The sequence below is a fragment of the Arachis ipaensis genome, chromosome B10, assembly GCF_059453495.1.
Source record: "Arachis ipaensis isolate K30076 ecotype BB chromosome B10, ASM5945349v1, whole genome shotgun sequence".
Lineage (NCBI taxonomy): Eukaryota > Viridiplantae > Streptophyta > Magnoliopsida > Fabales > Fabaceae > Arachis > Arachis ipaensis.
In genome coordinates, this window is record NC_142435.1 from 98,747,012 (window position 1) to 98,768,229 (window position 21,218).

General features: G+C 38.7%; 1 non-coding gene across 1 annotated transcript; it reads right to left on the reverse strand.

Moving 5' to 3' along the window:
* Positions 1–18,274: 18,274 nt before the first annotated feature.
* On the reverse strand, positions 18,275–18,382 carry LOC148581033 (small nucleolar RNA R71). Its single transcript, XR_015899674.1, has one exon. It is a non-coding gene; the product is annotated as a small nucleolar RNA R71 (small nucleolar RNA).
* Positions 18,383–21,218: the final 2,836 nt, after the last annotated feature.

Consider the following 21,218-nt stretch of genomic DNA (forward strand, 5'->3'; position numbering starts at 1 on the left):
CTTTCCGGATCTCAGGAATGGCCATCCATGAGTTCTAACTTATACCACGAAGATACTAATAACTCGGACTTGGTCCCCTGTATTAGATATCTAAGAGATACTCATTCTAGCTTGGTTGCATGTAGAACGGAAGTATTTGTCAGGCACGCGTTCATAAGTGAGAATGATGATGAGCGTCACATAATCATCACATTCATCATGTTCTTGGGTGCGAATGGATATCTTAGAAGCGGAATAAGTTGAATTGAATAGAAAATAGTAGTACTTTGCATTAAATCATGAGGAACAGCAGAGCTCCACACCTTAATCTATGGAGTGCAGAAACTCTACCGTTTGAAAATACATAAGTGATAATGGTCCAGGCATGGCCAAATGGCCAGCCCCCATGAAAGTCTACGATAGCATAAAACTGATCAAAAGGTCCTTTATACAATAGTAAAAAGTCCTATTTATACTAAACTAGTTACTAGGGTTTACAGAAGTAAGTAATTGATGCATAAATCCACTTCTGGGGCCCACTTGGTGTGTGCTTGGGCTGAGCTTGAAGTTTACACGTGGAGAGGTCATTCTTGGAGTTGAACGCCAGTTTGTATCGTGTTTCTGGCGTTCAACTCTAGTTTGTGACGTGTTTCTGGCGTTTAACTCCAGACTGCAGCGTAGAACTGGCGTTCAATGCCCTTTTGCGTCATCTAAACTCGGCCAAAGTATGGACCATTATATATTGCTGGAAAGCCCTGGATGCATACTTTCCAACGCAATTAGAAGCGCGCCATTTTGAGTTCTGTAGCTCCAGAAAATCCACTTTGAGTGTAGGGAGGTCAGAATCCAACAGCATCAGCAGTCCTTCTTCTACCTCTGAATCTGATTTTTGCTCAAGTCCCTCAATTTCATCCAGAAAATACCTGAAATCACCGAAAAACACACAAACTCATAGTAAAGTCCAGAAATGTGAATTTAACATAAAAACTAATGAAAACATCCCTAAAAGTAACTAGATCATACTAAAAACATACTAAAAACAATGCCAAAAAGCGTATAAATTATCCGCTCATCAGAGAGGTACAAAAAGAGCATTAGTGGCAGAGCCATCTTCAACAGTAGTAAAGCTCTCAACAAAAAGAATCAAGAGGATCATCAAGGTTGACAAAAAAGAAAAAGCCTTCCCAGCAAAGGACACTGCGCGGTTTCCTAACCGCTACTGTGAGCAGATGTTCCCCATCCTGGCAGAGAGGAATTACAACAATGAATACCTTCTCATCATCCCGACTCGTATTGCTGAATTTGTTGAGCCGCAAATTGAACGATGACAATGGGGATTCCTACGGAGACAACTACGGTAGGTTAATCTCTCATGGGTAGTAGAATTCTACTCCAACTTTCACATGCCGACCATGCAGTCTATCTATGTCCGTCAGAAGTAACTCCCCATAACTGAAGAGGCCATTCAACAAGCTTTAGATCTTCCCCCTGATCCATAAGGATTGGATGCATTCCAAGAAGCCTCACTCAAGTGCCAGACATACCATTTTAACTGGGACGCCGTTCTCAGAGTTATCGCACAACCTGGCAGCAGATGGATCTACGGGTACCATCGATCCCGACCAAAAGGGAAATCGGCTTCAGCACTTACCTTGGAGGCTCGTGTATGGGCACATATTATGTCTCATTACTTCTTTTTAAGCACTCACGAGTCTTTCTTCACTGCAGACATGGCTGTTTTACTTTGGTGTATTCTTACAGACCAGCACCTAAACTTACCAAGACACATCCAGAATGTAATGGGACACGAACAAATTGCGGGCAACCTACCTTTTCCTGCCTTGATTTCAGATCTCGTCTCGGCAGCTAGAGTCTCTTACAGAGTTGGGGACACCAAAACCTTCCTTCCACGGGATGATCAGTACGTCCCTAATGGAAAATATATCAGACCACCAGCAGCCACTACAAGCCAGCCTATAGAACCGGCTGAAGACATTCCTCCTTCAACACCAGAAGCACCTACAACAAACCAACTGCTCCATCAGATACTTGAAAGGTTGGATCGGCAGGAACACAAAGCAAAGCTAAGAGAGCGCCGTAACAAGCGCCGATTCACATACCTCAAGGAGCTACTTATGGGAAACTACAAAGACCCAGACACCTCGGAGTCCACTTTATTTACCATCACAGGGAGCCATGACGATCCCGATGGTGGTGATGCTACTACCAGCCCCCTTTGTTCCTGACAAATGGCACCGAGGACGGTGCAAAGCCTTAAGTGTGGGGAGGTCGGTCAGTACCTGACTTTTGGAGGTAATTTCTTTTCCTTAAACACCAGTAAAATAGGATATTTAGTTAATTTTTCTAATGTAGGATAGGATAAATTTCATAGTAATAATTAGTTGCATGCATGTTCTACTTGATTGAAAATAATAAGTTTCTCCTAAGACCCTACTTTTTGAAAAATTTCACTAATTTAAATCAAAACCTTTGTGTAACCTTGCTTGAAGTTGTATTTGGAACATAGTTTAAAAAGCTAAGAACACACAACCTGTGAGATTTGAGCTTAATTACATGGTTACATTATTTAACCATAAATATTTTATTCTTATGTGTTTACTTCTCTATGATTGTAATCTTATTTTGTTTCATCCTATATATCCAATATTTAATATGTTATATGCATGCATATGATTGAGGCCATTACTTGTTTAGCTCACTCATCCCAAATAAGCCTACCCTTTAAATTACTTTTGTCAGCCACTTTGAGCCTTTTTATCCCATTTGTTCTATATTTTACCACATTACTAGCCTTAAGCAGAAAAACAATTAAATATCCCAATTGAATCTTTGGTTAGCTTAAGATAGAAATTGTGTGTTGATTAAGTATGGGAAAATTGTGGGAACAAGGGTTAATAAGGGAATATGTCACGATAAATTAATGGGAATTTGGGTACCTACTCCTGTGAGACTAGAAAAATTAAAAAAATCCATGTGCATTGATAAATTATGTTTATTTTTTTTAATTTAAAAAAAATCAATAAATAAGTAAATAAATAAGGGGACAAAATTACCCCAATGTTAAGTTAATGAAAAATCAATGCATATGTGATAAAATTTAAAGAAAAGTTGATATATGAGTATGTGATGCAAAAGTGAAAATTTTGGGTAGCTAGGCATGATTCTAAAGTTATATAGAGTATATGTATGTTAGGTGAAAGCTTAGGTTAATTAAAGATTCAATTTATAAAGCTCACTTAGCCATATATATATATATATATATATACCCTCACCCTTACCTTAGCCCCATTACAACTTTGAAAAAGACCTCATGATGTCTATATTGGTGTATTAAATATTGTTGATTGGTTAGGTGAAGAACAAATTTTAGAAAGCATGACTAGAGAAGAGTAGAATGATTACCCTATACACTTGAGAGAATAGAGTGCACATACACCATCAGTGAGGGTTCAGTGCTTAATTCTATGTTCCCTGCTTTCATGAGCTGTCTTCTTACAATGTTACCTGTATTTACTATATGAATTGAGTTAGTGAAATCTAATTTATATTTGTCTTGAAGAGCTTATTTACTTTTAACCAAGTAGACAAGAAACATATAGTTGTACATGAGTTTTACATGTCCTACTCATTTACTTTATCTCCTTCAACTAAGCATGAGAACATGCTAATGTTGAAGTGTGGGGAGGTTGATAAACTATTATTTTATGATTTATATTATGTTTAATTGTGTGGTTTTATCAAATCTTTACCCACTTATTCATATGATTAGCATGTATTTATAATTCCTTCCCAAAATCACTCCAGGATGAAAACTTGCTTCCTAGAGACCTTTAATTATGTATTTTAATTCTCCTTTATCCCATTCGATGCCGTAATCCGTGTGTTAAGTGTTTCAGGCTTCATAGGGCATGAATGACTTGGAAATTGGAGAGGAGGCTTGCAAAAATGGAAGGAACACAAGAAATTAAGGAGATGACCAGTGAGCAATGATGCGAGCGCATGGCCCACGCGAACGCGCAAAATGGAGAATTCGCAGAGACACGGATGCGTGCCTGACGCAAACGCGTGGATTGGAGTCTGCACGAGTGACGCAAACGCGTGACAAGAAAAATCGCTAACTGACGTGAACGCATGGACGACGCGTACACGTGACCTGCGCGATCTGCAAAAATAATAGAATATGCTGGGGGCAATTTTGGGCCGCTTTTTGATCCAGTTTTTGGCCCAGAAACACAGACTAAACCTAGGGAACATGCAGAAACTCAACACGCATGCACAGACATTCAGATTCATCACATTAGGATTACTTTAGTTTTAGATCTGAATCTAGATTAGTGTTACATTGATAGTTTATGTTTTTGCTTGGATTTTTGGATGCTGAAAGTCATTACCTTCGTTGAAGACATTACTTTAGTTTGTTTCCTTATTTCCTTACTTTTAATTAGTTACTCATTGAATCTGTTCAGATAATTATGTTGCGTTTTGAATCTATTAATATATGAAGTTATTTTTATTCAATTAATTTTAATTCTCTATTTTATTTTATTTAATTATGCCTTCTCATATTTTTATGATTATTAATTTCATGTCAATGGAGTAGAATCTCTACTTGACATGGGGGTTGATTAAGAGGCGATACTTGAGTAGGAATGCTCAAGTGCTTGGTTAAACTGGACGTTGTTAGCTAACTTCATACTCACTAACACTAGACCTCCCCAAGGGAGAGGATTAGGATCTGAGGGTAAGAGTTAGTTCAATCACCATACTTTCCCTTATTTAGTAAGGGGTAATCGAGTGAGAACAATAACCTTTTTACACCACACTTGAGAAGATCCCAACAAGGATAGAAGTTTCATTTAATTATTCCCCCAGTCAAGGCCTTTTATTTAGAATACCAATAATCATTCTCAGTTTAATTTTATTATTTTAATTTTTAAGCATTTTAATTACTCATTATCAAAACTCAATTTTTCTGAAAACTCCTGGTTAATAAAATAGCACTCTTTCCTGCAACTCATTGGGAGACGACCTGGGACTCATACTCCCAGTATTTTATTTCTAAAATTTGTGACAACCCCTTTTTTAAATTGGTGAGGGAGATCTTAGCCGGTTAAGAGCTATACGTGCAATGCTGTCTCTTAATTGAATTCTCTAAATTGATTAACTTCTGCCACGCATCAGACAGCTATGGTAAATTATATATTGTTGCGAAGCTCCGGATGTTAGCTTCCCAACACAATTGGAACCGCCTCATTTGGACCTCTGTAGCTCAAGTTATGACCGTTTGGGTGTGAAGAGGTCAGGTTGGACAGCTTTAGCAGTTCCTTCAGTTTCTTGTATTCCTTCCAGTTTTGCATGCTTCCTTTCCATCCTCCAAGCCATTCCTGCCCTGTAATCTATGAAATCACTTAACGCACATATCACGGCATCGAATGGTAATAAGAGAGGATTAATATTAGCAAATATAAGGCCAAAAAAGCATGTTTTCAATCATAGCACAAAATCAGGAAGGAAAACGTAAAACATGCGAATTGTATGAATAAGTGTGAGAATAATGGATAAAATCCAGAAGCACAGGATAAACCCTAAAAATGGGGTTTATCAACCTCCCCACACTTAAACATTAGCATGTCCTCATGCTAAGCTCAAGAGAAACTATAAGAGTGAAGAGGAATGGTAGAAAGTATGAAATGCAACCTATGTATATGAATGCAACTATATGCAAAAATATTTTTGCCTACTTGGTTAAAAGTAAATAAGCTCTTCAAGAAGAAATATGAACTAGATCTCACTAATTCAAATCATAAAATAAGGTACAAGTAAACTTGCAAAAGAAAATAGCTCGTGAAAGCCAGGAACAAAGAATCGAGCATCGAACTCTCACTGGAAGTGTATACACTCTAATCACTCATGTGTTTAAGGTTCGATTCTCTCAATTCTCTACTAACCTTGCTTTCTAAGACTTGCTCTTTTTCTACCAATCGACAAAAATTTGATGCATAAATACACATATCAAGAGGTCTTTTAAGGGTTGTAATGGGGTTAGGGTCAAGGTAGGATTGTATTTGGTCAAGTGGACTAAAATCTTAATCCTTAATTAGCCTAAACTTTCCACCTAACTTAGACAATCCATGTAATCATAATACAATATCTAACTATCTATTAACCATGTTTTCCACATATTCATACATCCTAATTTCGAGTACAGTACATATGCATTGCTATCACCATTTACTTTGGGGCATTTTGTCCCCTTTTATTATTTGCTCTTTTTCTTTTCTTTTCTCCTTTATTTATTTTTTTTTTGTTTATATATGCCTATTTTTTTTCTTTTGTTTTTTGAAATGCATATGATTAAATTATTGAATGCATGAACATGTCCGAAACATTTCTTTCACATTTTCATAAAGATATATAACACCCAATTCTTAAACCAAATGTTTCCAAACCCAACTTCTCCACACTTAAATCATGAACACTCTCACTAGTCTAAGCTAACCAAGGATTCAAATTAAAGACATTATTATTTTTTGCTTAGAGTTAATGATGTACTAAATAAAGAACAAATGGGGTAAAATAGGCTCAAATTGGTTTGCAAGGGATAATGAAGGGTTAAGGCCATATGGGTATGTAAGCTCAATCAAACAAGGCCTCAATCATATAAGTGAATGCATACATCAAACAATGGAAATATAAAATTAAGCAAGACAAAGATCACAATTTTAGAGAGAAAAACACACACCAAAAATAAAATATTGGTTGATAAAATGTAACCAATTCAAATAAGCTCAAGAATCTCACAGGTTTTGTGTGTTCGAGCTCTAAACCATGTTCCAGTATAAAATTTCTTCAAGCAAGTTTAATAAAAAGTTTTAATTTAAACTAGTGAAATACTCTAAAAAGTTTCTTGAAAAGGAAAATATTACTTCAACCAAGTAGTGGTAAAATATGCACAAAATCAAACAATCATGCAATCAAACAAGCAAATGTAACAATGAACTAACAAAGAAAATAAAACATTGGTGTTGAGAAGAAAATAACTAACCCACGGAAGTCGGTATCGACCTCCCCACACTTAAAGATTGCACCGTCCTCGGTGCATGCTAAGATGTGCAAGTGGACGGGCTGCTACAACTGATGCTTTTCTCCAAAGATTGTGCAAATGGACTTGTCTGTCACCCCACGTAAAAGTTTTCTGTTTCCCTTCCTCGGTGGCCATCCTGAAAGAAAAGGAAAAAGAAGAAAAGTAGCCCAAAAATAAAGATAGGAAACAAATAAAATATAATTGGGTTAATGCCAAATAATAAGGGTCTCAGTTACATGGTAGCTACAACATGCAAGTGAGAAAACAGTAAAGAAAATGGCGTATCAATAGTGCAAACATTGCAACAAAGGGGAAGAGTGTGGGTAATGAAAGATAGTGTAAGTTCATGTCAATGCAAAAGGAACACATGTATCATAAAAATTGGTATTTGACAAATAAATAATATCACCCAATCAATGTAAAACAAGTCACGAAGCACCAGAATAATACCAGAAAAGATACGACAGTTGAATAAGACATTTAACACCAACGGAGAAATAATAAACTTAGAAAAGAAAATAAAAATATGCACAAAATTAAAATGTAATGAATGAAAGTATGTAAATGCAATAGGAAAAATAGAATGGAAGAGAATAAGGACGAGAAGTAATGAAGAAGAAGAAAGTAAGAAATAATTAGGATTGAAAAGAATTAGGATTTGAGGGGTGGATGATTTGAAATCAAGCGCTGAGGCGTTTTAGTTGTGCGTTGTGTGCGACGCGTACGCGTGCATCACGCGTACGCGTGGATCGCATTAACTTCAGGCGATGCGTACGTGTCTGGGACACGTTTGCGTGCCTCTGGGTGTGCGAATCGCGCGAGACCAACCCCGTGCACGCACAACTCTCTGTTCATCTCGCACAATGGCCAAAATTGCTTGCGACGCGTGCGCGTCAGGTACTTGCACGCGTGGATGACCATATGGTGAAAGTGACGCGTACGCGTTAGGGATGCGTACATACGCGTGGGTGAATTTGTGCTTTTAACACGATACCATCGCCAGGCCATCGCAACTCTCTGCCAAACACATATTTACGCCGAATTTAAGGGTGACGCGCACGCGTCAGGGACGCTTGCGCGTCATCCACCAAAATTTTTTTTTATATATTATATAGAATGCAGAATTCAAAATGTAGACTATATGTAATACTAATGAGAAGAGTCACTAAAATAAAACTAAGGAGAGAAAAGAAAGAACGATCATACCATGGTGGGTTGTCTCCCACCTAGCACTTTTAGTTAAAGTCCTTAAGTTGGACATTTGGTTAGCTCCTTGTCATGGAGGCTTGTGCTTGAACTCATCCTGAAACTGCCACCAATGCTTGGACTTCTAATAATCTTCATCATTTTCAAGTGAATTTGCCAATCCTTGAGGGAGTTCTTCACAAGCTTTGAGCTCCCATAGTTGATCCCCGTGTATGCCCGGATCCCAAATCTTGTTTCTGCACCCGTCTTCAAGTGGAACATGATGATTCCATCCGGGTGGTAAGCAATCCGAATTCTCACTAAGGCATCCAAACAGCTTCCTAGACCCATTCATTCGAGCTCTACACCAACCCATGCACTTCAACTTGGAGTATACAACCATATTGAACCTTGTATGACAACTCCAACCACTAACCATCTTCCTCTTATGCTTAATGCCACAAAGAGCTCTAAGCTGACCATCTGTTTCAAGTAGCCCATATTCAAGTGGGAAAGCAAAGGTTAAGGATAAGTATTTTACCCACTTGAATGTTGTATTGGATGGTAATGATGGCTTTGGGAAAGAGGTCTCCAACAGCTTTGGTAAGGTGATTTCAAGCTCCATTCCCTTGTGCTCTCCCTTGACAACTTCCACCTCTTTGCAGGCCTCTTCAATTTCAACCTCTTCCTCTTGGTAGCCTTCTTCCAATTCATTCTCTTCTTTATTGCTTACCAAGGGTATGGGAGGTTGTACATCTTCTTCTTTAATCTCCATCTCTTGATCAACCTCCTCAATGTCTTCAACCATGATATGCCTTGGAGGTTGTACACCCTCCTTGACTTCAGCATCAGACATCTTGGAAGGAGGTTCTATGACTGGACTTTCCCATGGAGGTTCCGCATCTCCTAAATCTTCAACCACTTCCTCTTCTTCAGTGATTTTGGCTTTCTCCACTTGCTCTAGTACAAAATCCAGCTCCTCCTTGTTAACCTCCACCTCTTGACAACTTCCTTCAAGGGTCTCTCCTACCTCCCCCTTTAGGGCCTCCTCTAGCTTCTTATGAAGTATGAATTCGCGAAGATGATTCCTTCTTTCTTATTCTATGTCAATAGCATAACAGGAATCATCTTGCTCTTGGATTGATGGATGTGGGTGCTCTACCATGGAGGGTGGTGATGTGCGAAAACTTGAGGGTTGAATATTGGAGGTAGAGGGTTGGTTCATGCGGGATATAAGATTTTGGAGTGTAGAGGTGAGACCAATGATATTAGAGATGAGTGTGTTGTTATCCAATGAAGGTTGGGATGGATAGGAGGGTTCATTTGTTCGGAGAAAGGGCTCATGATACGGAGGTGGTTCTTCTTGATAAGGATATGGAGATGGTGAATATTGAGGTGGTGGTTCTGGGTGTGGTTTATATGGTGGTTGGTGTGGTGGATAAGGATTAGGGTCATATGGAGGTGAATGGTGTATAGGGGCTTGTAAGTATGGTGGTTCAAAGGTATGTTGGGGAGGTGGTTCATAAGCATATGGTGGGGCTTGTTGGTAACTACAAGGGGGTCCACCATATTCATCATCCTGGTACGCTCCCTGGAATGGCTCTTGACCATAGTAATTTGGTGGAGGTGGTTTGTCACGAAAGGGTCCACCATAACTATTGTCTTGGTATGCATCACAGAATGGTTGTTGGTGATAGCGCATTGGAGGGGGTTGTTGCCAGGAGGGTTGATCAAATCCTTGTGGTTCCTCCTATCTTTGATTCTTCCAACCTTGATGCTTGTTCTCATTGTAGCTTCCATTCCTTACAACAACATTGGAACCAAACTTGAAACCAGACGGGTGAGAATTCATAGTAGCTAAAGAAAATTAATGAAAATAAACTCCTAAAACTGGAAACACTAACAGAGAAATAAAAAAGCAAACATTTACAATAACCAATAATAAGGCCCACGTTTGCAATTCCCCGGCAACGGCGCCATTTTTGACGATAGGATTTTCTGATGGTAAAGAATTTCATAAAAGTAATCACGTTGTAGGTATAGCTTCTAAACCAATAGAGAATCCTTTCGTACAAAAGTTTGGTTGTCATAAGTAACAAAACTCCTAAAAAGTAATAACCGAAGTATTTAAACCTCGGGTCGTCTCTCAAGGAATTGCAGGGAGGTATGATTTATTATTGGTTATGAGAAAAAAGTGTATTTTTGGGGGTTTTTGAATTAAAGAACAAGTAAATTAAATGACAAGAAAAATAAATTAATAATTAAGAAAACTCTTGGCAAGGTATGAGAACTGGAAATTCCATCCTAGTTATCCTTATCAGGTGTGATGAGAATTGTTTATTGCTCCCACTTAGTTAACCCTTACTAAATAAAGGAAAGTCAAGTGGACTAATCAACTTGATTCCTCAAGTCCTAGTTAACTCCTATGGAAAGACTAGCTTTAGAGGGATCCAAATCAATCAGCAAATTCCAATTTTCAATCAACAGCTGAGTTTGATAACTCAAGTGTCACCAATTACTCAACCAAAGCCAAAAGGGGAAAAATCTAAACTATTTATATCATAAATAAAAGAAAACAATCATAAATCTGAATTACCTCAAATTTCATTAAATAAAGAAATCAATTCTAAAATGAAGTTCATAAACCAAACTGGGAAAATAAACAAACTAAAGCAATAGAATAAATAAAAGTAGAAGAGACAATAAATTAAAGGAACATTAAACCTGGAGTTGAGAAGAAGCAATCCTAAATTCTAAATCCTAAGAGAGAGGAGAGAGCCCCTCTCTCTAGAAAACTACATCTAAAACCTAAAATTGTGAATTATGGAGTTGTCTCCATGAATGGATGGATTCCCCCACTTTATAGCCTCTAATATGTATTTTCTGGGTCAAAAACTGGGTCAAAAACAGCTCAGAAATCGCCTCCAGTTATTTCTGATACGTCCAGCATGGGGCACTGTCACGTGTACGCGTCGTCCACGCGTACGCGTGCATTGATTTTTCTGCAGGTCACGCGTGCGCGTGATCCACGCGTGCGCATCGCCTATCTTTGGGGCAGCTATGACAAATTATATATCGTTGTGAAGCCCCAGATGTTAGCTTTCCAACAAAACTAAAACTTCCTCATTTGGACCTCTGTAGCTCAAGTTATGATCGTTTGAGTGTGAAAAGGTCAGGCTGGACAGCTTTAGCAATTCCTTCAGTTTCTTGTATTCCTTCCAGTTTTGCATGCTTCCTTTCCATCCAGTTTTGCATGCTTCCTTTCCATCCTCCAAGCCATTCCTACCCTGTAATCCCTAAAATCACTTAACGCACATATCACGGCATCGAATGGTAATAAGAGAGGATTAATATTAGCAAATATAAGGCCAAAGAAGCATGTTTTTAATCATAGCATAAAATCAGGAAGGAAAACGTAAAACATGCGAATTGTATGAATAAGTGTGAGAATAATGGATAAAATCCACTAGATTAAGCATAGGATAAACCCTAAAAATGGGGTTTATCACTGTACTTCCCTCAAATCATTCTTATGACTCAAAATGTCCTTCATGAACTTAGCATAAGAAGGTATTTGTTCAAGAGCCTCTGCAAAAGGGATCTTGATCTCTAATGTTCTGAGATAATCCGCAAAGCAAAAAAATGTTTATGTTTTTCCTCTTGACAGAGTCTCTGAGGAAATGGCATCTTAGCCTTATACTCATCAATCTTGGTTGATAAAGGCTGAGTGCCGTGTGTGTTGGAAGGGGGGTTACTAGCTTGCTTAGGAGGGTTGTTATCAGTGAGTGACTGTCCTCCGTTGCATGGCCGTTTAATGCCCAAGCTGCTGCCCCCTTCCTGGTGTTTGACGCCAGGGGCATCATCCCCTTGTGGGCGTTCAACGACAAGGGTGCTACCTCCTTGGGCGTTTGAATGCCCAGTCTCAACCCTTTCCTAGCGTTCAACACCAAGAGTGATACCTCCCTGAGCGTTTGAACGCCCAGAGTTATCTTGTGCAGAGACCTGGGTTCCCTTCTTATTGTACTGAAGTTAGGTGTTTAAGGATTTTCCACTCCTCAGTTGAATAGACTGGCATTCTTCTGTTATCTGCTTAGATAACTTCTGCCTTGTTTGACTCAGCTGTGCTTCTACATTTCAGTTTGAAGCCTGAGTTTCTCGCAGAGCCTCTTGCAGTTCTAGCAGTTGCTGAGCAAGGGCGTGCAGTTGTTGAGTCAATGGGCCATCCTGTTCTGGAAGGTTAGGTTCAGTATATACTGCCTTGGCCTCTCCTTTTATAGGAGTCTCAACAGATGAGCACAGATGCTAATTGATGGCAACTGTCTCAATAAGCTCTTGTGCTTCTTGAATGGTCTTTCTCATGTGTAAAGAACCACTTGCAGAGTGGTCCAAAGACATTCTAGCTATGCCTGAAAGCCCATAGTAGAAGATGTCTAATTGTACCCACTTTGAAAATATTTCAGTGGGACATTTTCTTAGCATCCTCCTATACCTCTCCCAGACATCATAAAGAGATTCATTATCTCCTTGTTTGAAGTCTTGGATGTCCAGCCTCAGCTAGGTCATCTTTCTTGGAGGGAAGTATTGATTTAAAAACTTGTCCACTAACTGTTTCCATGTTTTCAAGCTAGCTTAAGGCTGGTTATCCAACCACCTTTTTACTTGATCCTTTACAGCAAAAGGAAAAAGCAATAATCTGTAGACACCTTTTTCCTTTGCTTCTCTCTTGATATTCTTGCATCTCGGCCATGACCTTGTCAAACGCCCGATGCAGAATTCCGGTCAGCTCCTGGGACTCAGATGCAAATTCTCATATATTGTGCGACCGAAACACCAATTCGTCGAATCTCTTACTTCTTGGCTCCAATAGATGCTCATCTTGACTACTTTTGATGTGTGTGTGCCTCCTTTTAATGTTCTTGCACCAGCGTTCCAGTATGTATTTCGGTGCCACGTTATCCACTTGCTCGAAGCTTAGGACGCTCAGGGAATGGCAGCACAATATGCCCCTTGACTCGAACAGCAAGCACTGGCACTTTACCTCTCGTCATACTACATCGTAGGTGATAAAAAACTTGTCGAATGTGGAGTTGGAAACTTTCTCTATGACTTTGTATGTTGTGAAACCTAGGGTGGAATGCATTATTCTTGTGATGTAGTTCACTTTACCTCTGAATTGGGCTTGAACTTCCCTGAACTTCTCGTGGGTATACACGTGTTGAAACTGCGCCTCTATTGCTGATTTTGTTGCACACAATATCGCGGTGTAAAAATCTCCAACATCGAATTCTCTCTCTCTTTGCTCTCTTCTTGCTAGGCAATTGTTGTATTGCTTCACGAATTGTCTCAGGGAGCTGTTGCGTGTGATGAACTTGTTGAAAAATGCATGCATGCTCTCGCTCCTTTGTGTGCTTCTCTTCCCGACCCAGAAGTGGTGATCAAGGTAAACTGGAATCCATATATGCCGATCCTTGTACATCTCTGCAGAATAAACTAAACCAATACGGTGCGGTGAACCGAAACCAGTGCATTATTTGAAAAAAAAAAGGTATGGGTATGAAAATAATTCGAATTGAAACCTCAGTTACCTGAGAGCCACTTGTTGCCTCCGAGACCGTACTTTGTCAAGAAATCATTCTAGTTTCTGTCAAATGTGTCTTTCGTGTACAAGTCCAAACAACATGGCTCATCTCTTATTCAATTTCTTTATGTCACTTATAGCCGTTTAATTTTTTTGGGATCTTCTTCATGATGTGCCAGATGCACCACCGGTGAATTGTTGCTGGCATGCATAGGTCAATTGCCCTTTGAATCGATGCGCATTGGTCGGTAAGAATTTCTTTTGGTGCCTGATGAGCGGATAATTTATACGCTTTTTGGCATTGTTTTTAGTATGTTTTTAGTAGAATCTAGTTACTTTTAGGGATGTTTTCATTAGTTTTTATGTTAAATTCACATTTCTAGACTTTACTATGAGTTTGTGTGTTTTTTTGTGATTTCAGGTATTTTCTGGCTGAAATTGAGGGACTTGAGCAAAAATCAGATTCAGAGGTTGAAGAAGGACTGCTGATACTGTTGGATTCTGACCTCCCTGCACTCAAAATAGATTTTCTGGAGCTACAGAACTCAAACCGGCGCGCTTCCAATTGCGTTGGAAAGTAGACATCCAGGGCTTTCCAGAAATATATAATAGTCTATACTTTGCCCAAGTTTAGATGACGCAAACTGGCGTTCAACGCCAGCTCTCTGCCCAATTCTGGCGTCCAGCGCCAGAAACAAGTTGCAAAGTGGAGTTCAACGCCCAAACTGGCACAAAAGCTGGCGTTCAACTCCAAGAATGACCTCTCTATGTGTAGACTTCAAGCTCTGCCCAAGCACATACCAAGTGGGCCCCGGAAGTGGATTTATGCATCAATTACTTACTTCTGTAAACCATAGTAGCTAGTTTATTATAAATAGGACCTTTTACTATTGTATTAGACATCTTTGGAATCATCTTTGGATTATCTTTTGATCTATTGATCACGTTTGGGGGCTGGCCATTCGGCCATGCCTGGACCTTCATTACTTATGTATTTTCAACGGTAGAGTTTCTGCACTCCATAGATTAAGGTGTGGAGCTCTGCTGTTCCTCAAAGATTAATGCAAAGTACTACTGTTTTCTATTCAATTAATCTTATTTCGCTTCTAAGATATTCATTCGCACTTCAACCTGAATGTGATGAACGTGACAATCATCATCATTCCCTATGAACGCGTGCCTGACAACCACTTCCGTTCTACATTAGATTGAATGAGTATCTCTTAGATCTCTTAATCAGAATCTTCGTGGTATAAGCTAGATTGATGGCGGCATTCATGAGAGTCCGGAAAGTGTAAACCTTGTCCGTGGTATTCCGAGTAGGACTCTGGGATTGAATGACTGTGACGAACTCCAAACTCGCGAGTGCTGGGTGTAGTGACAGACACAAAAGGATAGTAAATTCTATTCCAGTATGATCGAGAACCTCCAAGATGATTAGCCATGCAGTGACAGCGCATCGGACTATTTTCACAGAGAGGAATAGGATGCAACCAACGACAAGGGTGATGCCTCCAGACGATTAGCCGTGCTGTGACAGAGCATTTGGACCATTTTCCCGAGAGGATTGAAAGTAGCCATTGGCACCGGTGACATCCTTACATAAAGCCAGCCATAGAAAGGAGTAAGACGGATTGGATGAAGACAGCAGGAAAGCAGAGGTTCAGAGGAATGAATGCATCTCCATACGCTTATCTGAAATTCTCACCAATGATTTACATAAGTATTTCTATCCTTATTTTAGTATTAATTTCGAAAACTCCATAACTATTTTATATCCGCCTGACTGAGATTTACAAGGTGACCATAGCTTGCTTCATACCAACAATCTCCGTGGGATCGACCCTTACTCACGTAAGGTTTATTACTTGGACGACCCAGTGCACTTGCTGGTTAGTTATGCGAAGTTGTGAAGATATGTTTAGACCATGGTTCTGTGCATCCGTTTTTGGTGCCATCACCAGGGAATAAATTTCGAACAATAATTCACAACCTGAGTAACAATTTCGCATACCAAGTTTTTGGCGCCGTTGCCGGGGATTGTTCGAGTTTGGACAACTGACGGTTCATCATGTTGCTCAGATTGGGTAACTTTCTTTTCATTTTCTTTTCAAAAATTTTTCAAAAATTTTTCAAAAAAATCTTTCGAAAATTTCTCCTTTGTTTTCGAAAAAAAAAACTTTTTAAAATAAAAATGTTTTCAAAAATATATTTTTCTTCAGAATTTTTAAGAATGAATTCTAGAGTTTCATGAAGCATGTTGAAGCAAGCTGGCTATAAAACCATGTCTAAATTCTTTTGGACAGAGGTTTTGGCTTAAAATTGAATGAATTACACTCATATTTTTACTAAAGCTTGGCTGGCTATTAAGCCATGCCTGACCTTTTGATTGGAGCTTTAGACTAAAGAGCATAAGATTCCTGGAATTCATATTAAAAATTTTAGAATCCTTATTTTTGTTTTTCAAATAATTTTCGAAAAAAATACAAAAAAAATTAGAAAATCATAAAAATCAAAAATATTTTTTGTGTTTCTTGTTTGAGTCTTGAGTCATGTTATAAGTTTGGTGTCAATTGCATGTTCATCTTGCATTTTTCGAAAAAATTCATGCATTCATAGTGTTCTTCATGATCTTCAAGTTGTTCTTGGTAAGTCTTCTTGTTTGATCTTTGCATTTGCATGTTTTGTGTCTTTTCTTGTTTTTCATATGCATTCCTGAATTCTTTAAGTCTAAGCATTAAAGAATTCTAAGTTTGGTGTCTTGCATGTTTTCTTTGCATTAAAAATTTTTCAAAAATGTGTTCTTGATGTTCATCATGATCTTCATAGTGTTCTTGGTGTTCATCTTGACATTCATAGCATTCTTGCATGCATTCATTGTTTTGATCCATAACTTTCATGCATTGCATCATTTTTCTTGTTTTTCTCTCTCATCATAAAAATTCAAAAATCAAAAAAATATCTTTCCCTTTTTCTCTCTTAAAATTTCGAAAATTAGATTTGACTTTTTTAAAAAATTTTAAAATCTAGTTGTTTTTATGAGTCAAATCAAATTTTCAATTTAAAAAAATCTTATCTTTTTCAAAATCTTTTTCAAAAATCAAATCTTTTTTCAATTTTTTTTAGTTATTTTCGAAAATTTCAAAAATAATTTTCAAAAATCTTTTTCTTAATTTTACATCATATTTTTGAAAATAACATCATCAATTAATGTTTTGATTCAAAAATTTCAAGTTTGTTACTTGTTAAGAAATATTCAAACTTTAAGTTCTAGAATCATATCTTGTGATTTCTTGTGAATCAAGTCATTAATTGAGATTTTAAAAATCAAATCTTTTTCAAAAACTAATTTCTATCATATCTTTTCAAAAATATCTTCTTATCTTACCTTTTTCAAAAAAGTGATTGCAAAATATCTTTTCTAACTTCCTAATTTCTTCTCTTTTCAAAATTTGTTTCAACTAACTAACTAACTTTTTGTTTGTTTCTTACCTTTTTCAAAACTACCTAACTAACTCTCTCTCTCTAATTTTTGAAAAAAAAAAATCTTCCCTCTTTTTCAAAATTTCTTTTTAATTAGACTAATTATTTTATTTTTTATTTGAATTTTCAAAAAACTACTAACCTTTTTCAAAAACTATTTTCGAAAATCACTAACTCTTTTTCAAAAATTATTTTCGAAAATTCTCTCCTCCTCTCATCCCCTTCTATTTATTTATTCATCTACTAAAACTTCACTTCATCTCACATCTCTGCTCCTATCATCACCTTTGTGTTTGGATTCTTCATTCTTCTTCACCCCTATTCCTTTTCTTCTTCTACTAACAATAAGGAACCTCTTTACTGTGACATAGAGGATTCCTCTTATTTTCTTTTTCTCTTCTCTTTCTTATGAGCAGGGACAAAAAAAAGGCATTCTTGTTGAAGCTGATCCAGAACCTGAAAGGACTCTAAAGAGAAAACTAAGAGAAGCTAAATTACAACAATCCAGAGACAACCTTATTGAAAATTTCGAACAAGTAAAGGAGAAGGCAGCCGAACCCAACAACAATAATGCAAGGAGAATGCTTGGTGACTTTACTGCACCTAATTCCAATTTACATGGAAGAAGCATCTCCATTCCTACCATTGGAGAAAATAATTTTGAGCTGAAACCTCAGCTAGTTTCTCTGATGCAGCAGAACTGCAAGTTTCATGGACTTCCATCTAAAGATCCTTTTCAGTTCTTAACTGAATTCTTGCAGATCTGTGATACTGTTAAGACTAATGGAGTAGATCCTGAAGTCTACAGGCTCATGCTTTTCCCTTTTGCTGTAAGAGACAGAGCTAGAATATGGTTGGACTTTCAACCCAAAGACAGCCTGAACTCTTGGGATAAGCTGGTTACGGCTTTCTTAGCCAAGTTCTTTCCTCCTCAAAAGCCGAGCAAGCTTAGAGATGATGTTCAAACCTTCAGACAGAAAGAAGGTGAATCCCTCTATGAAGCGTGGGAAAGATACAAGCAGCTGACCAAAAAGTGTCCTTCTGACATGCTTTCAGAATGGACCATCCTGGATATATTCTATGATGGTTTATCTGAGCTATCAAAGATGTCATTGGATACTTCTGCAAGTGGATCCATTCACCTAAAGAAAACGCCTGCAGAAGCTCAAGAACTCATTGACATGGTTGCTAATAACCAGTTTATGTACACTTCTAAGAGGAATCCTGTGAGTAATAAGACACCTATGAAGAAGGAAGTTCTTGAAATTGATACTCTGAATGCCATATTGGCTCAGAATAAAATATTGACTCAGCAAATCAATATGATTTCTCAGAGTCTAAATGGAATGCAAGCTGCATCCAACAGTACTCAAGAGGCATCTTCTGAGGAAGAAGCTTATGATCCTGAGAACCCTGCAATAGCAGAGTTAAAATACATGGGTGAACCATATGGAAACACCTACAATCCATCATGGAGAAATCACCCAAATCTCTCATGGAAGGATCAAAAGCCTCAACAAGGCTTTAATAATGGTGGAAGAAACAGGTTTAGCAATAGCAAGCCTTTTCCATCATCCACTCAGCAACAGACACAGAATTCTGAGCAGAATCCATCTAGCTTAGCAAATTTAGTCTCTGATCTATCTAAGGCCACTGTGAGTTTCATGAATGAAACAAGGTCTTCCATTAGAAATTTGGAAGCACAAGTGGGCCAACTGAGTAAAAGGATCACTGAAATCCCTCCTAGTACTCTCCCAAGCAATACAGAAGAGAATCCAAAAGGAGAGTGCAAGGCCATTGAATTAATTACCATGGTCGAACCCACAAGAGAGGAGAAGGACGTGAATCCCAAGGAGGAAGACCTCCTGGGACGTCCAGTGATCAATAAGGAGCTTCCCTCTGAGGAACCTAAGGAATCTGAGACTCATCTAGAGACCATAGAGATTCCATTGAACCTCCTTATGCCATTCATGAGCTCTGATGAATATTCCTCTTCTGAAGAGAATGAGGATGTTACTGAAAAGCAAGCTGCTAAGTTCCTTGGTGCAATCATGAAGCTAAATGCCAAATTATTTGGTATTGAAACTTGGGAAGATGAACCTCCCTTGTTCACCAATGAACTAAGTGATCTGGATCAACTGACATTGCCTCAGAAGAGACAGGATCCTGGAAAGTTCATAATACCTTGTACCATAGGCACCATGATCTTTAAGGCTCTGTGTGACCTTGGTTCAGGAATAAACCTCATGCCCCTCTCTGTAATAGAGAAACTGAGAATCTATGGGATGCAAGCTGCTAAAATCTCATTAGAGATGGCAGACAATTCAAGAAAACAGGCTTATGGACAAGTAGAGGACGTGTTAGTGAAGGTTGAAGGCCTTTACATCCCTACTGATTTCATAGTCTTGGATACTGGAAAGGAAGAGGATGAATCCATCATCCTAGGAAGACCTTTCCTAGCCACAGCAAGAGCTGTGATTGATGTGGACAGAGGAGAATTGATCCTTCAAATAAATGAGGACAACCTTGTGTTTACAACTCAAGGATCTCTCTCTGCATCCATGGAGAGGAAGCAGAAAAAGCTTCTCTCAAAGCAGAGTCAACCAAAGCCCCCACAGTTAAACTCTAAGTTTGGTGTTGGAAGGCCACAACCAAACTCTAAGTTTGGTGTCAAACCCCTATATCCAAACTCTAAGTTTGGTATTGGGAGGTCTCAACAAAGCTCTGCACTTCTATGAGGCTCCATGAGAGCCCACTGTCAAGCTATTGACATTAAAGAAGCGCTTGTTGGGAGGCAACCCAATGTTTATTTATCTAATTTTATTTTTGTTTTTCATGTTTTCTTAGGTTCATGATCATGTGGAGTCACAAAATAAACGAAAAATTTAGAAACAGAATCAAAAACAGCGGAAGAAAAATCACACCCTGGAGGAAGCACCTGTCTGGCGTTCAACACCAGAACAGAGCATGGTTCTGGCGCTAAACGCCCAAAATGGGCAATATCTGGGTGCTGAACGCCCAAAATGGGTAGCATCTGGGCGCTGAACGCCAGAATTGCACCCTGGAGAAGAGCTGGCGCTGAACGCCCAGAACAAGCATGGTTCTGGCGTTCAACGCCAGAAATGGGCAACAAATGGGCGTTGAACGCCCAAAATGGGCAGCAACCTGGCGCTGAACGCCCAGAGTTGTGTGCAAGGGCATTTTACATGCCTAATTTGGTGCAAGGTTGTAAATCCTTGAACACCTCAGGATCTGTGGACCCCACAGGATCATCTCAGGATCTGTGCAGGATCATCTCAGGATCTGTGGACCTCACAGGATCCCCACCTACCTCCACTCACTCTCTTCTCTCTTCTCAATCATCCTCTATTCCCAATAAACACTCTTCCCCAAAACCCTTCACCTATCACCTCCATCTCTCTTCCCTATTAACCCTTCACCACTCACATCCACCCACTCTTCCCCATAAACCTACCCAATAAACTCCACCTACCTTCAAAATTCAAATCAATTTCCCACCCAAACCCACCCATATGGCCGAACCTTAACTCCCCCTCCCTTCCCTATATAAAGCCTTCCATTCTTCCTCATTTTCACACAACACAACCCTCTCTTCTCTTCTTGGCCGAAACACACCTCCCCCCTCTTCTCCATCTTTTCTTCTTCTTCTTCATCTAATTCTTTATTTTCTTGCTCGAGGGCGAGCAATATTCTAAGTTTGGTGTGGTAAAAGCATAAGCTTTTTGTTTTTCCATTACCATTGATGGCACCTAAGACCGGAGAATCCTCTAGAAAAGGGAAAGGGAAAACAAAAACTTCCACCTCCGAGTCATGGGAGATGGAAAAATTCATCTCCAAAGCTCATCAAGACCACTTCTATGATGTTGT